The 15,339-nt window shown below is 32.1% G+C and overlaps 2 long non-coding RNA genes across 2 annotated transcripts; both read left to right on the top strand.

Moving 5' to 3' along the window:
* Positions 1 to 170: 170 nt before the first annotated feature.
* Positions 171 to 4,546, top strand: LOC123895073. Its single transcript, XR_006804088.1, has 3 exons — positions 171 to 407; positions 500 to 591; positions 4,320 to 4,546. It is a non-coding gene; the product is annotated as an uncharacterized LOC123895073 (long non-coding RNA).
* Positions 4,547 to 7,939: 3,393 nt separating this feature from the next.
* On the top strand, positions 7,940 to 9,010 carry LOC123895074. The gene is made up of 3 exons (XR_006804089.1): positions 7,940 to 8,485; positions 8,584 to 8,671; positions 8,776 to 9,010. It is a non-coding gene; the product is annotated as an uncharacterized LOC123895074 (long non-coding RNA).
* Positions 9,011 to 15,339: the final 6,329 nt, after the last annotated feature.

Here is a 15,339-nt window from a genome sequence, read left to right as displayed (position 1 = left end):
TTCAAATTTTTTAAAATATATGGAATATAGCCGTTGCATACTCATGTAGTCATGTGTCAGATTACAACCGTTGGCAAAATAAACAATGCACTGCACTGTAGCAACGTTGGATTTATTTGAAATATCCATGTGCTTCTGACAAAAGCCGTTCCTTTTCTCTGTAAAAAGCACCGTGCTCACTTCATTTTGCACACAACCAATCCAACAATTCTTACAGCACATAATAATAATAAAATAATTAAAATTGAAAATAAAAAAGTTTTCTTTCTTCCTTTTCGTTGAACATTTTCTTAGATGAGTCACGACGACCACCATAGGCCTTACGGCGGAGCCACCACGTCGTCGCCCAATGAACATCGAGCAACCACCACTCCCCAATTGCTGCTCAGTCAAGCTTGAAATCGAATGTTAGGTTTTGTTTCCCCTTTTTATTGTTCATCTCTGTTTTTAGGTTTTCCAATTCTCTGCCATTGATACATTTATGTGTTTAATTTTTCAGTAATCAACGAAATTCATTCAATAGATTGATTGAAGATTGAAGGATGAGACTTAGGACCTGTTTGGATGATGCCTAGTAGAAACTGAAAACAGGTGAGCTTAGAAATTCTTTTTCTGTGTTACAATTATTTATTTTATTGTTTATGTAATGTGTAGTTAGTTGGATGAAATTGACTTACTAGAGTAAACATCAACGATAATTACTAATTTAAAAATCCGATCCAATTTGGCGGTTTTATTTGGATCGGTTTTTTGTTATCTAAGGGGCCGATTGACTTTTTTTTGAGCTTATAGAAAACAACTTATACTATTAAATAAGATTTTATGTATTATTTATAAGTTTGTTAAGATATTTTATGAAATAATAGCTTATACTATTATTTATTAGGCATGCTAAGTGAAAAATATTACAATCACATCTACTGATGCATAATTGAGGACAGGAGGTCTTAATCTTAATATATAGTTAATACAATTATACCATATATCAAATTAAACCATAAAACAATCCAAATTCTGCTAAACAAAGTCTGCTACTAGGCATTTAATCCAAAAACAATGCATTCGATCCAAATTTAAACAAGACAATTCTCTAATTTTACGGTATAGCCTTCAAAACTTCATGATTTTCTCACTGCAAAGACAAATCAGTATGCATTTTAATTAGTAGCGTCTTGACATTATTAATTTTATAATCAACAATGTTAGAATTAAATCAACAATTTTAAGTGATCATATACCATAACTATTGACTAGTGCAGCAAGCCAACAATTAATCAGAGTCGATATCTGATATCTTCTCAGTCAATTGTGCGATTGTGGCAAGATCTAAAATGTACAAAATACATAAACCAATATTAATGAGATAAATAGAAAAAATAAACAAATCTAATAAACATTAGAAAATAAAATACAACAAAAATTACCTAGTTCCAGCTTTTCTAAGTCCTCCAAAAGATCCTCGCCATCTGGAGCAATTGGGGTGGATCGACACCCGTTTTAGGCATAAACGAAAGCTTCAATTTTCTTTGGTGTAAGAGAGCTCCTATAACAATTTAGCACTCTCCCTCCAGTGCTGAAAGCTGACTCAGAAGCAACAGTAGACACAGGCATGGCCATCACATCTCTAGCAATTTGGCCAAGAGTAGGATATTTAGTGGAATTCACCTTCCACCAGTTCCAGATGTCAAAAGTAGTACTTTTCTTCTCCAAACCCTCCATGAGATACAAATCAACTTTATTTACATTAATATTCTCACTAAGACTCATGTCTGTTAGAGTTCTTAGAGAGAATGGTCAAGAAAAGTGAGTAAAGAATTAGGAGAAATTGAAAGAGAAAGTTAAGGGAAAGTTTCTAATTGCATTACATAAGGAGTGTTACATTGCTAGTTATATACAAATGTGTTACTTGCACACTAAGCAACAAACTAACTAACAATACGCATCTATTAACATCATAACTAACCCTCTTAGTCCTAACTAACTCCCCTAACTGTCATAACAGTAAAAACTACCAACATTTGAATTATACTTCAACAATGTCCTTCTCAAATTCCAAATCTAATGCATTCTCCAAAACATCAAGTTCTACCATTTCCATATTAAGAGAGGACTGGGTCGGATTTTCAGCCTCTCGTTGACCACTATTAAAAAACTTATATTTATCAAACATATCTCTTAAAGTCTCCTTTACCTTATCACACAAAAAATCAGCAATTTCCTTTTCATAAGATTTACTCAATCCCCACTTAACTTTTTGAAACTTGTGTCTAGGATCAAGCATCATAGCAATATATATCAAGAAGTTAACGGTTTTAACATTCCCCAATTCTTATCATATTTAGCTTTCATGTTAACAGTCATGCCTCCAAGCAATTTGTAAGATACTCAACACAACTCATATATACCAATTATTAAAAAGGAAACACAATAGGACTAAGGAACCATACTCATAAAAATATCAAAGATTACTTAATTGTATATAGATAATTACATGCAAGTAACTAGTTTACAAACAAATCCTTTCATTATTCATGTATCCTACGAAATGCAGCAAGATCAGAGTAATATTGCTTAATCCAGCTCCAGCCTTTAATAATTTTGACCTCTTTCTTTCTTTGGTTTGTTAACCATTCTGGATCATCTTCTCTTGAAGACTGAAGATCCAGACAATGTGATCCTGAAAAATCAATGTTCAGTATATAAATATATTTTATTATGAAAAAATATAAAAATTGACCAACAAAGCATACCATTGATAGTAGTGATGGCAACAAGGCTCTTTGAAAGGTCACTGAGAATCCTGAAAATGTAAAAATAACACAATATTATAATTTATACATTTTATTAAAAAATAATTAAATATCAATTTAATTTTAGATTCTATATGGTGCTTACCCGCCACTACTATACGGGTCTTTTAGTCCATTCGAGAAAATTATGTTGCTACTAAGAACCAATTTAATATCCTGTCATGAGTCACACCACAACAAAGTTAATATCTTATTGTTACTCCAACTAATATTTTCTTTTTATAAAAGAATAAATGTTATTGAGGTGAGATGAAAAGGTACAAACATGGCCTCCATAATATGAAGAAATCCAATGAGGACGAGGTGAAACACCATATATTTTCTCGCAGTTTTTGGTATAGTTCTTTAAGTCAAAAGGGTCAAGTGGAAACATGCTATCATTTCCTTTGCCGTAGGGCATCACCATTTCAGTGCATGTCTGAATTGTACAAACAAACCATATTATTATTTTTTTTGAAAATATATATTTTTTTAGATATATGCAAGAGATAATATTAAAAGTAACAATGTATTTAAATATATTATAGAATAAAAGATGGCTAATGCATTTACAAAAAGTAATTCATCGAGTTTAACTGTTTCAGTAAAATATATCTATTGTAAATGAGATTATATATACATGCCATCCCCAACCATCATCTTTCTTAGATGTAGAGTGATGAATATGACATGTGTCATTTCCATAAAAAGCCACAACTCCTGAATATATCTTATCAATGATATTATTTCCATGTGAAGCTTGATCAATTGCATTACATATCATATTGACTGGAGGCCTATTGTATTGAGCCGCTTTAGCATGCATGACTTCTAGGTAGCTTGTCAGTTCAAGTGATTGGTTCAAGGGACTGTAAGAATTGGAACACATCAATACATTTAATTTTATAAGCTTAACTCTAATTAGCCCAAAGAAGAAAAAAAAAAGAAAGAAACAATATTTTACTTGCAAGTGTTGAATCTCTCACTGAGAATGGATAGACCATTTGGCTGAGAAGCTATTTTGTCAATTTCATACCAAGAATCACGTATTGTTTTATAACATGTTTCACTAGCTTCCTGAAAACAAATTAATTGGTTATTCATAAAGCATTATCCTAACTATTTTTAAATTTTTTTTCAATGAAAAAACAAATTGTCAAAGCACATATTTAAACCAAAAATAAACTATGGTAAATTACTTTAAAATCTCTTGAAACGATGTCGTAATAAGTGTTTGGTTGTATAATGTCGTCAATTAAGAGGATTGGAGCAGATGAGGCTAAAGCGCCAATAGCCAAGTGAGGATATTTAAGTCTAAACCAGAAAGCAAGCACTGCATAACAAAGACATTTTAACAAGACTGCATCATAGTATGTAGAAAGAAAATGGAGTAATTAAAAGAATAGAATTATAAAAAAATGTCTACGGTCACATTCTTAGTCACTATAAGGATTTTGATTTTTTTAGGAAGGAAATTCAACCACAATTATGTTTGAGGTTATATTGGTTGCATTTGACTATAATTTTCAGCAATATCAAGTATCGTGACGTGACCGCAAGTTAAGAGACCAACTTTGATAAAGAAATAATTGAGAGACTAACTTCCACCATATGATGCTCCAATCGCAACTATTGGGGAGTCTTCGGCTTGTAATGTTTTCTTGATGTGTATAAGCACTTCTGCATAATCTGCAAGTGCCTGAGCCGAGTTTAAATATCCAGTAGTGCTAGCATTCTTGAATGCTTCTTCACTTGATCCAAATGGAATTGATTTCCCATAGTACCTATGCTGATGTGAATTAATTATTAAGAGTGTTAGAAAATGTTAAGCTTAAATCAAATGTTTGAATTAGATAATTGAATATTAAAAGAAAAATAATTTTAGTATACCTCTATGTATATTAGGAGCGCTTTAAAGGTAGCTGTGTTTTCATTCATAAATCCTACACTCTTAGGTATACCGTCTAATGCTTCTTCTAGACCCAAGAAGACAAGTATTGGAGCACTAGAATTTGCACCACCCCAATACTTAAAATTAATAAAATATCTTTGATAAAATGTTTTATAACTTTCAGGTAAATAGTTAAAGTGGTCCAAAACTTGTTTGTAATAAAATGTTTTAACATCATCTGTCGTGTCATCTTTCCTGTATAGAAATACAATACCCTTGGTCAAGGAAGGAACCGAAAAGATGACACGACAGATGATGTTAAAACATTTTATTACAAACAAGTTTTGGACCACTTTAACTATTTACCTGAAAGTTATAAAACATTTTATCAAAGATATTTTATTAATTTTAAGTATTGGGGTGGTGCAAATTATAGTGCTCCAATACTTGTCTTCTTGGATCTAGAAGAAGCATTAGACAGTATACCTAAGAGTGTAGGATTTATGAATGAAAACGCAACTACCTTTAAAGCGCTCCTAATATACATAGAGGTATACTAAAATTATTTTTCTTTTAATATTCAATTATCTAATTCAAACATTTGATTTAAGCTTAACATTTTCTAACACTCTTAATAATTAATTCACATCAGCATAGGTACTATGGGAAATCAATTCCATTTGGATCAAGTGAAGAAGCATTCAAGAATGCTAGCACTACTGGATATTTAAACTCGGCTCAGGCACTTGCAGATTATGCAAAAGTGCTTATACACATCAAGAAAACATTACAAGCCGAAGACTCCCCAATAGTTGCGATTGGAGCATCATATGGTGGAAGTTAGTCTCTCAATTATTTCTTTATCAAAGTTGGTCTCTTAACTTGCGGTCACGTCACGATACTGTATATTGCTGAAAATTACAGTCAAATGCAACCAATATAACCTCAAACATAATTGTGGTTGAATTTCCTTCCTAAAAAAATCAAAATCCTTATCGTGACTAAGAATGTGACCGTAGACATTTTTTTATAATTCTATTCTTTTAATTACTCCATTTTCTTTCTACATACTATGATGCAGTCTTGTTAAAATGTTTTTGTTATGCAGTGCTTGCTTCCTGGTTTAGACTTAAATATCCTCACTTGGCTATTGGCGCTTTAGCCTCATCTGCTCCAATCCTCTTAATTGACGACATTATACAACCAAACACTTATTACGACGTCGTTTCAAGAGATTTTAAAGTAATTTACCATAGTTTATTTTTGGTTTAAATATGTGCTTTGACAATTTGTTTTTTCATTGAAAAAATTTAAAAATAGTTAGGATAATGCTTTATGAATAACCAATTAATTTGTTTTCAGGAAGCTAGTGAAACATGTTATAAAACAATACGTGATTCTTGGTATGAAATTGACAAAATAGCTTCTCAGCCAAATGGTCTATCCATTCTCAGTGAGAGATTCAACACTTGCAAGTAAAATATTGTTTCTTTCTTTTTTTTTCTTCTTTGGGCTAATTAGAGTTAAGCTTATAAAATTAAATGTATTGATGTGTTCCAATTCTTACAGTCCCTTGAACCAATCACTTGAGCTGACAAGCTACCTAGAAGTCATGTATGCTAAAGCAGCTCAATACAATAGGCCTCCGGTCAATATGATATGTAATGCAATTGATCAAGCTTCACATGGAAATAATATCATTGATAAGATATATTCAGGAGTTGTGGCTTTTTATGGAAATGACACATGCCATATTCATCACTCTACATCTAAGAAAGATGATGGTTGGGGATGGCATGTATATATAATCTCATTTACAATAGATATATTTTACTGAAACAGTTAAACTCGATGAATTACTTTTTGTAAATGCATTAGCCATCTTTTATTCTATAATATATTTAAATACATTGTTACTTTTAATATTATCTCATGCATATATCTAAAAAATAATATATTTTCAAAAAAATAATAATATGATTTGTTTGTACAATTCAGACATGCACTGAAATGGTGATGCCCTACGGCAAAGGAAATGATAGCATGTTTCCACTTGACCCTTTTAACTTAAAGAACTATACCAAAAACTGCGAGAAAATATATGGTGTTTCACCTCGTCCTCATTAGATTTCTTCATATTATGGAGGCCATGTTTGTACCTTTTCATCTCACCTCAATAACATTTATTCTTTTATAAAAAGAAAATATTAGTTAGAGTAACAATAAGATATTAACTTTGTTGTGGTGTGACTCATGACAGGATATTAAATTGGTTCTTAAAAGGTTTAGTAGCAACATAATTTTCTCGAATGGACTAAAAGACCCGTATAGTAGTGGCGGGTAAGCACCATATAGAATCTAAAATTAAATTGATATTTAATTATTTTTTAATAAAATGTATAAATTATAATATTGTGTTATTTTTACATTTTCAGGATTCTCAGTGACCTTTCAAAGAGCCTTGTTGCCATCACTACTATCAATGGTATGCTTTGTTGGTCAATTTTTATATTTTTTCGTAATAAAATATATTTATATACTGAACATTGATTTTTTCAGGATCACATTGTCTGGATCTTCAGCCTTCAAGAGAAGATGATCCAGAATGGTTAACAAACCAAAGAAAGAAAGAGGTCAAAATTATTAAAGGCTGGATTAAGGAATATTACTCTGATCTTGCTGCATTTCGTAGGATACATGAATAATGAAAGGATTTGTTTGTAAATTAGTTACTTGCATGTAATTATCTATATACAATTAAGTAAGCTTTGATATTTTTATTAGTATGGTTCCTTAGTCCTCTTGTGTTTCCTTTTTAATAATTGGTATATATGAGTTGTGTTGAGTATCTTACATATTGCTTGGAGGCATGACTGTTAACATGAAAGCTAAATATGATAAGAATTGGGGAATGTTAAAACCGTTAACTTCTTGATATATATTGCTATGATGCTTGATCCTAGACACAAGTTTCAAAAAGTTAAGTGGGGATTGAGTAAATCTTATGAAAAGGAAATTGCTGATTTTTTGTGTGATAAGGTAAAGGATACTTTAAGAGATATGTTTGATAAATATAAGTTTTTTAATAGTGGTCAATGAGAGGCTGAAAATCCAACCCAGTCCTCTCTTAATATGGAAATGGTAGAACTTGATGTTTTGGAGAATGCATTAGATTTGGAATTTGAGAAGGACATTGTTGAAGTATAATTCAAATGTTGGTAGTTTTTACTGTTATGACAATTAGGGGAGTTAGTTAGGACTAGGAGGGTTAGTTATGATGTTAATAGATGCGTATTGTTAGTTAGTTTGTTGCTTAGTGTGCAAGTAACACATTTGTATATAACTAGCAATGTAACACTCCTTATGTAATGCAATTAGAAACTTTCCCTTAACTTTCTCTTTCAATTTCTCCTAACTCTTTACTCACTTTTCTTCACCATTCTCTCTAAGAACTCTAAGAGACATGAGTCTTAGTGAGAATATTAATGTAAATAAAGTTGATTTGTATCTCATGGAGGGTTTGGAGAAGAAAAGTACTACTTTTGACATCTGGAACTGGTGGAAGGTAAATTCCACCAAATATCCTACTCTTGGCCAAATTGCTAGAGATGTGATGGCCATGCCTGTGTATACTGTTGCTTCTGAGTCAGCTTTCAGCACTTGAGGGAGAGTGCTAAATTGTTATAGGAGCTCTCTTAACCAAAGAAAATTGAAGCTTTCGTTTATGCCTAAAACTGGTGTCAATCCACCCCAATTGCTTCAGGTGTCGAGGATCTTTTGGAGGACTTAGAAAAGCTGGAACTAGGTAATTTTTGTTGTATTTTATTTTCTCATGTTTATTAGAGTTGTTTATTTTTTCTATTTAGCTCATTAATATTGGTTTATGTATTTTGTACATTTTAGATCTTGCCACAATCACACAATTGACTGAGAAGATATCAGATATCGACTCTGATTAATTGTTGGCTTGCTGCACTAGTCAATAGTTATGGTATGATCACTTAAAATTGTTGATTTAATTCTAACATTGTTGATTATAAAATGCATAATGTCAAGAAGCTACTAATTAAAATGCATACTGATTTGTCTTTGCAGTGAGAAAATCATGAAGTTTTGAAGGCTATACCGTAAAATTAGAGAATTGCCTTGTTTAAATTTGGATCGAATGCATTGTTTTTGGATTAAATGCCTAGTAGCAGACTTTGTTTAGCAGAATTTGGATTGTTTTATGGTTTAATTTGATATATGGTATAATCGTATTAACTATATATTAAGATTAAGACATCCTGTCCTAAATTATGCATCAGTAGATGTGATTGTAATATTTTTCACTTAGCATGCCTAATAACAATAACATGTCATATACTGTATATTTGTACTTTTATAGTATAAGTATTAAAATAATGTTTTAAAATTTAGGGACCGTTTGGATTAGCTTATTTTTGAGCTTATGAAAACTAGCTTATGCAAATAAATAAACTTATATGCTAATTCATAAGTTCTGAGTAGTAAATATTGTATCTTCATAAGCTATTATTTCATAAAATATATTAACAAACTTATAAATAATACATAAAAGCTTATTTAATAGTATAAGTTGTTTTCTATAAGCTCAAAAAAAAGTCAATCGACCCCTTAGATAACAAAAAACCGACCCAAATAAAACCGCCAAATTGGATCGGATTTTTAAATTAGTAATTATCGTTGATGTTTACTCTAGTAAGTCAATTTCATCCAACTAACTACACATTACATAAACAATAAAATAAATAAATAATTGTAACACAGAAAAAGAATTTCTAAGCACACCTGTTTTCAGTTTCTACTGGGCTTCATCCAAACAGGTCCTAAGTCTCATCCTTCAATCTTCAATCAATCTAAGGTAAGAGCAAGCAATGCCAACAACATCAAGTAGTAGTACTGTTTCATTGCTACTGTTTTGAAGTGTTCTTTCTGCTCTGCTGCAATGCTCCTTAGCTGATGCTGTTACTGCACGCTTTTCTGTTGTGTTTCTTTTTCGGTGGCTCGGATTGGTGATGATAATCCCGCCGAACCTTTTTATGCTATATCACTGCTTGGCTGGTGCAGCTTCACAAATGAAATACTTGTTTCCTTTGATGAGATGAGACTAAACACTTACTTGTGCTTTGGGATTTGGAAACTCACAACAATAATGTCAAGTTAAATTCTTATGCTTCACACTACTTTGAATTTTACAATATTCTCATTAATTGTAATGCATACATCAGTTTCCATAGATGACAAAAAATGCTAAAATTGGCCTTTTTCTATAGACTACCAATTCTTACACGATAAACCTTTTCAATAATAACTCCATCAGCAAAGCAACACTTTGGAAGGGTGTGCAATGAAGGAATGAGATCAATTTTCAAGGGTATTTTTTTTTTACTGTGGTTAAAATTAGGGGTTTTCAACTATAAATGTATCGACGGTTGAAAAAACTTGAACTCATAAAATTAAGATTTGAATGAGATTAGGTGAACACTCCAATATCCAACCTACATTGATTGGTACCAGTATTCAACCATGTAAGTTGGATACTGAAAATTTACCATGAGATTAATTTTTTTTCTTCCACAATTGTAATTGTAAACTAGCTCATCATGACCCCAAAAGCTAAATTAAACTAAAACCTAAAAATAAGTATAGGAATTTACACTCTTAACAAAACTCTACATAAAACAAAAAAAAAATCAATATATGCAAGTATGAGTCTACACTCCTTAATGCCATTACAAGTTTACCTCATTAAATTATATGACAAAGTAAAAAGGACAAAACTAAATTAAAAGTATTGAAAGTTGACGCCAGGTAGTGATTCTAGTGAATAATAAAGTGAGTACTGTGCATATTATGAAAAAATAACAAGTCATAGTACTAAGAAGGAAATTAAATGAAATAAATTGGAAAGCAATAATGGAACTAATAGAGAAAAGAAAAGATCTAAAAGCGGAAGAAAGATTTTGATTGACTCTTCTTAGTTTGAGGTGTGAAAGATATTGAAGACAGTACCATAGGAAAGAATCCTATAGTTTTTTTTTTTTTTTATCAAATTAAAAATATATCATTATTGCTGTTTTTATTATTTACCACTGAAAAAATAATTTTTGCTTATATTTTGGGAGGAAAAGAACATATATTAACATTTTTAAGTTTGCAAAAAAACCAATTTTTTTTTTATAAAGTTACTATATATAGACGTGTATATATGGTGTGATAAAAAAACTATAATCAATCCCATTAAAAAAAACAGCTATAATCATCACAAATTACAAACTAACAAAACTATTAATTATGTTTTTTAGGTAAATTATTGATAACACGTAAAATACACTACTATCTTGGTTCGACTTACACATGTTTTGAACTCGATTTCATATATTTTACAATGTTACGTTGGTACTTGTGTCTATTTCAGGATGTTGATTAAAAGTTTTTGTGCGTCAAAGTGATTAAAAAGAGGGTGAAAAAGAAAGAAAAGAGAAAAAGAGTAAAATACATGTTCCGCCCACTCATGAGCCCAACAAGCCCGTCATGGCATCATATATCAGATTTTTCCAAATCTGTTGCTAAATTCCCATCGTTTCTCAACCGTTTCAGACGCTATTTACAACGTGCGGCGACTTTAAGGAAATAAAAAATGGCAAATGCTAAATAGTGTTCCCGGCCCCGGGCACTCTTTAAGTCCTTAAATAGTGAGTTTTTTTATAGAATATTTATGGAAATGCGTAAAATCAACGCATTGAAAATTAGAGTGTTTAATTTTTTAAGGGTCTTGTTAACATGTGCCCTTAGGGCACATGTTAAGATATACCAAAATAGAAATTCAACATTTAATGATACAAGAAATTTAATGCTTCAAAAGTCAAAATGCACAAATTAGCATTTAATAATTTCTATTTTTACATCCTTAACATGTGCCTTAAGGGCACAAGTTAACATTCTCCATTTTTTAAATAAAAAGTTTCTTTCAATGGAATGCTTAAAAAATACCTCGGGAGCACTCGTTAGCAAGACCCATAAAAAATATATAATTTATTTTTGGTGGAAATCATGCCCGTATGTTGATGAAAATGAATGGATGGTAATAATTCATGCGTTTTGTTGTTTGCTTTTTCGTAACAACAAGCATTTTTCTTATTTTTAACTTCAATAACTTTCATGCTGCATTTTGGGCATCACAAAATTCTCAAATAATTATTTTGATAAAAAGTTAAAAATATTACATTAATCCTCAAATAATTACTTAGAGGAAATTCACAAGCTGTCAGTCATAGAAAATTGTTGTGCCTGGGGACCGGTTGCTGCCAATCAATCAATAAGTTGAAGTCCTGGTCATGTCTTGTTTTGTGAAAGTATGGATTAAAGTGGAGCTTCCAAAATTGTACCACCAATTACTAATTATGTAGATGTAGATGTAGATGTGTGGAGTGTTAAACAGCTATGCCAGAGATAATTTATGCAATGTAATTAGGGTTAATGTAGCCATCCAATTTTAATGGGTATATATCCATTAATACTACTAATTATTTAAAAAAGTAGTACAATTATCTATAAAAGAACGTAGAGGCTGTATGGGCAACATGGCTATAATTGAAGAATTTGGCAAAAGAGAGTGATTGATGGGAGAATAAAGGAAAGCTGAGTGAAATTCAAGGACAAAAATTTAACATGAGTGGTGCAAATTGAATTTATGTGGGGTCTATTTTTATTTTTACATACGTGTTACGGTTAGTAATAATGAATAAGTTTAAATAAATTATAAAAGTTTTTATGTACCAAAAAAAAAATTATAAAAGTTTTTCGCTAACGATGAATTGATTCAAATGGTAAGAGTCTTGGTCCCCTTAAGTATGTGGTCAAATGTTCGATTTCTAACTCATGCGTATGGAGAAAATTCGGTTGGGAGAGGAGAACCCACACAAAAAAAACGTAGCAGTTGACCATTTAATAGTATCAACTTAAAATAGATGATAATGATTGATAGTTAGTTGGTCGAGTGTTAATTGACCCTCGACATAATAGGGAGGACTACGGTTCGATACCCGCAATATATAAATTAATTTTGTTTTCTTAAATACTAAATTAGATCTTGAGATTTTCTTAGATAACAAAAATGAAATTTTATTACTAATCGTTATTTGGTTCAGTAGTGGTTGTTACTAAACTTGGTAGGGATTAAACTAGTGGTGTAACTAAGAAAAAACATGAACTTTTACTTAAAAACAATAATTGCAAACCTTTGCTTAAAAAAAACTCTTAAAGCATCTACTACTATGATATAATTCAGTATTAATTAGGATCGATCACTTAAATAATTTGTACCTGCAGGCGCTCCGATGCTTAAGTTAGTAAAGAGCTCAAAAGATACAAGTTTAAGCGTAAATGTTAGAATGAATTGAATACCTGACCCACCTGTGGAGGAGGGTATTTATAGAGCCCCCGGCGTTGGGCCAAAGGTCCCATTAATGGGTCGTTTTGGGCAGCCCATTCAGAGTGACTGCCAGGAATTCTTCGTAGATTGAGAGAGAGACCATTATTTGGTCCTCAACCTGGGTGAGCTATTCCGAGTATTAGGGGTAACAGATAAGCTTAAGGAAACTCGTATTCGAGTGGCGCCGAGCACGTGCACAACGTGTTGTGCTGACGTGAACGAGGACGACTCATTTTACTGGTGTGTCCGAGCAGGAGCGGATTTGGGCCAGCTCTAGGCCCAATCCAAAACACTACACATGTAACGAAAGGGATGTACATTCTCTTTACTCTACGATCTAATTCATGGAAAGATCCTCCCCTTAATTGAAAAGGAAATTGTATATTCAATTGTGAAATTGATCGATCATGATAGCCTCTGGTGTAACGTGATTTGTCTTGCCCTCTATCCTCCTGTCATAACTCTCTCCGACGTCGTCGTCTCACCACAAATCATTCCCTACAATTTGCCGAAGAGCCCCCCGTTTATGCCTTACTTCCCGGTGAAGGCGGTGACCGTAACAGCCGCTTTAGACCTGCCCTACGGGCGGCGTATCTCTCTCCCTACCTCTCTCTCATAATTTTTTAATCACAACTATAAAAAAATTAGATTTTTACCCTATATTTTAAATATTTGAATTGAATCTGTAGCATAATAATTCAAAGTTAGTGTTAAATTGCTTCTTGTGTTTTTTTTTGTCAGGTTGCCTGGCGGCTTGAAATTCAACCTTTAAAGATAGATAAGCGGAATGTCCGACGTTCGAACCCCTTTGAAGATGATAGACAAAGTGAAAATGTACATGTGCTGGACTCGAAAAATGCTCTTCTTATCCATGGACGCGCCTATTACCAGTAGGCTGCGAATAATATTGTACTACTTGGGTAGATTTTAGGATAGCACCCCTCCAAAGTGCAATGGAGGTCACTTTCCTTCTATTTTCTATTTAATATGTGTAAGCATTCATTATTCTCAATTTTAAAAGAACTATTGGGCATCCAATGGTTTCTTAATTAAATTAAATCTCACGTCATTTTTATAACCCAATAAATAATATCAAGGTATGGTAAATTATGTTTGTTCTTTTACTAATTTAATTGTTTCAATTTTTGGATAAAATTATTATTTTTGGAAACATCGGTATGTAGATAGCATCAATAAGCCTATAACCACTACCAATTAGACTATGAAGTAAACCTTCTTCAATTTAGGGTTTTTGTTGAGTAGAATTTGGACAAATTTTTTTTTTAAAGAAACTTTGACAACAACAAAATTATGATACGGCGAGAGTAGTGGAGCAAATTAATGCTTGCACGATGAATGTGAAAATTAAAACTGAAATTAATATTTTAATTTTTAAATTTTATTACTGTAAACCATAAAATCAATAACATCATTCTCTCTACATGTCTCTCTCTCGGTGTGTAATTGTGTAAAAAGAAAGAATGGTGCATGAATGTTGTTATTTTGCAATTCCGCTCCTTCAGGGATATCCGCAACAACAATGGTTTCCATGACAACTCCCTTTACGTATATGTTCGTCTAGACAAGCCTGAACGCAAGCATGATTATCGTTTGGACACGCCTGCAGTGGAAAACATCTCAAAAATCCTATACCTTCATCGGGAATGAATTTTTTTTCATTTGTCGCGCCACCTGCAATCAATATAGAGCGTTATTAAACTCTTAAATTTAAACCCGAACACATACGCATCAAATGTCTCTAGTTATCAATTTTGATGTACTTGTGAGACAATTACAGTAATTAATAACCTTTCTAGACATGCCTACCGTTATTATATTTTTTTAAAAATTAAATAATATTGGAGAAAAGAAAAATTTTATTAATCAAAGTGGCATAAATGATCATTTTAACATTGTTACCATGAAAATTTAGTCTTGATTCCTTATAAAGATTATAAGCCTTAGCTACCACTGAGCGGCATAAATTATGGTGCATAAGCCTTGCTTATGCATACCATGCATAAATACCCCAGATTGCTTAGCGCGCCCCCAATTTGTTTAATGCGCCCCTCATATTGCTTAGCGCACCCCTAGATTGCTTATCGCCCCCCAGTTTAGTTAGCGCACCCCCAAATTGCTTAGCGCCCCCCCGCCCCAAATTGCTAAACGCGCCCTCCACCTCCAACATAAATAACACACAAAAT

This window comes from Trifolium pratense, linkage group LG7, assembly GCF_020283565.1.
Source record: "Trifolium pratense cultivar HEN17-A07 linkage group LG7, ARS_RC_1.1, whole genome shotgun sequence".
Taxonomy (NCBI): Eukaryota; Viridiplantae; Streptophyta; class Magnoliopsida; order Fabales; family Fabaceae; genus Trifolium; species Trifolium pratense.
This window is presented reverse-complemented; position numbering and strand designations above follow the sequence as displayed.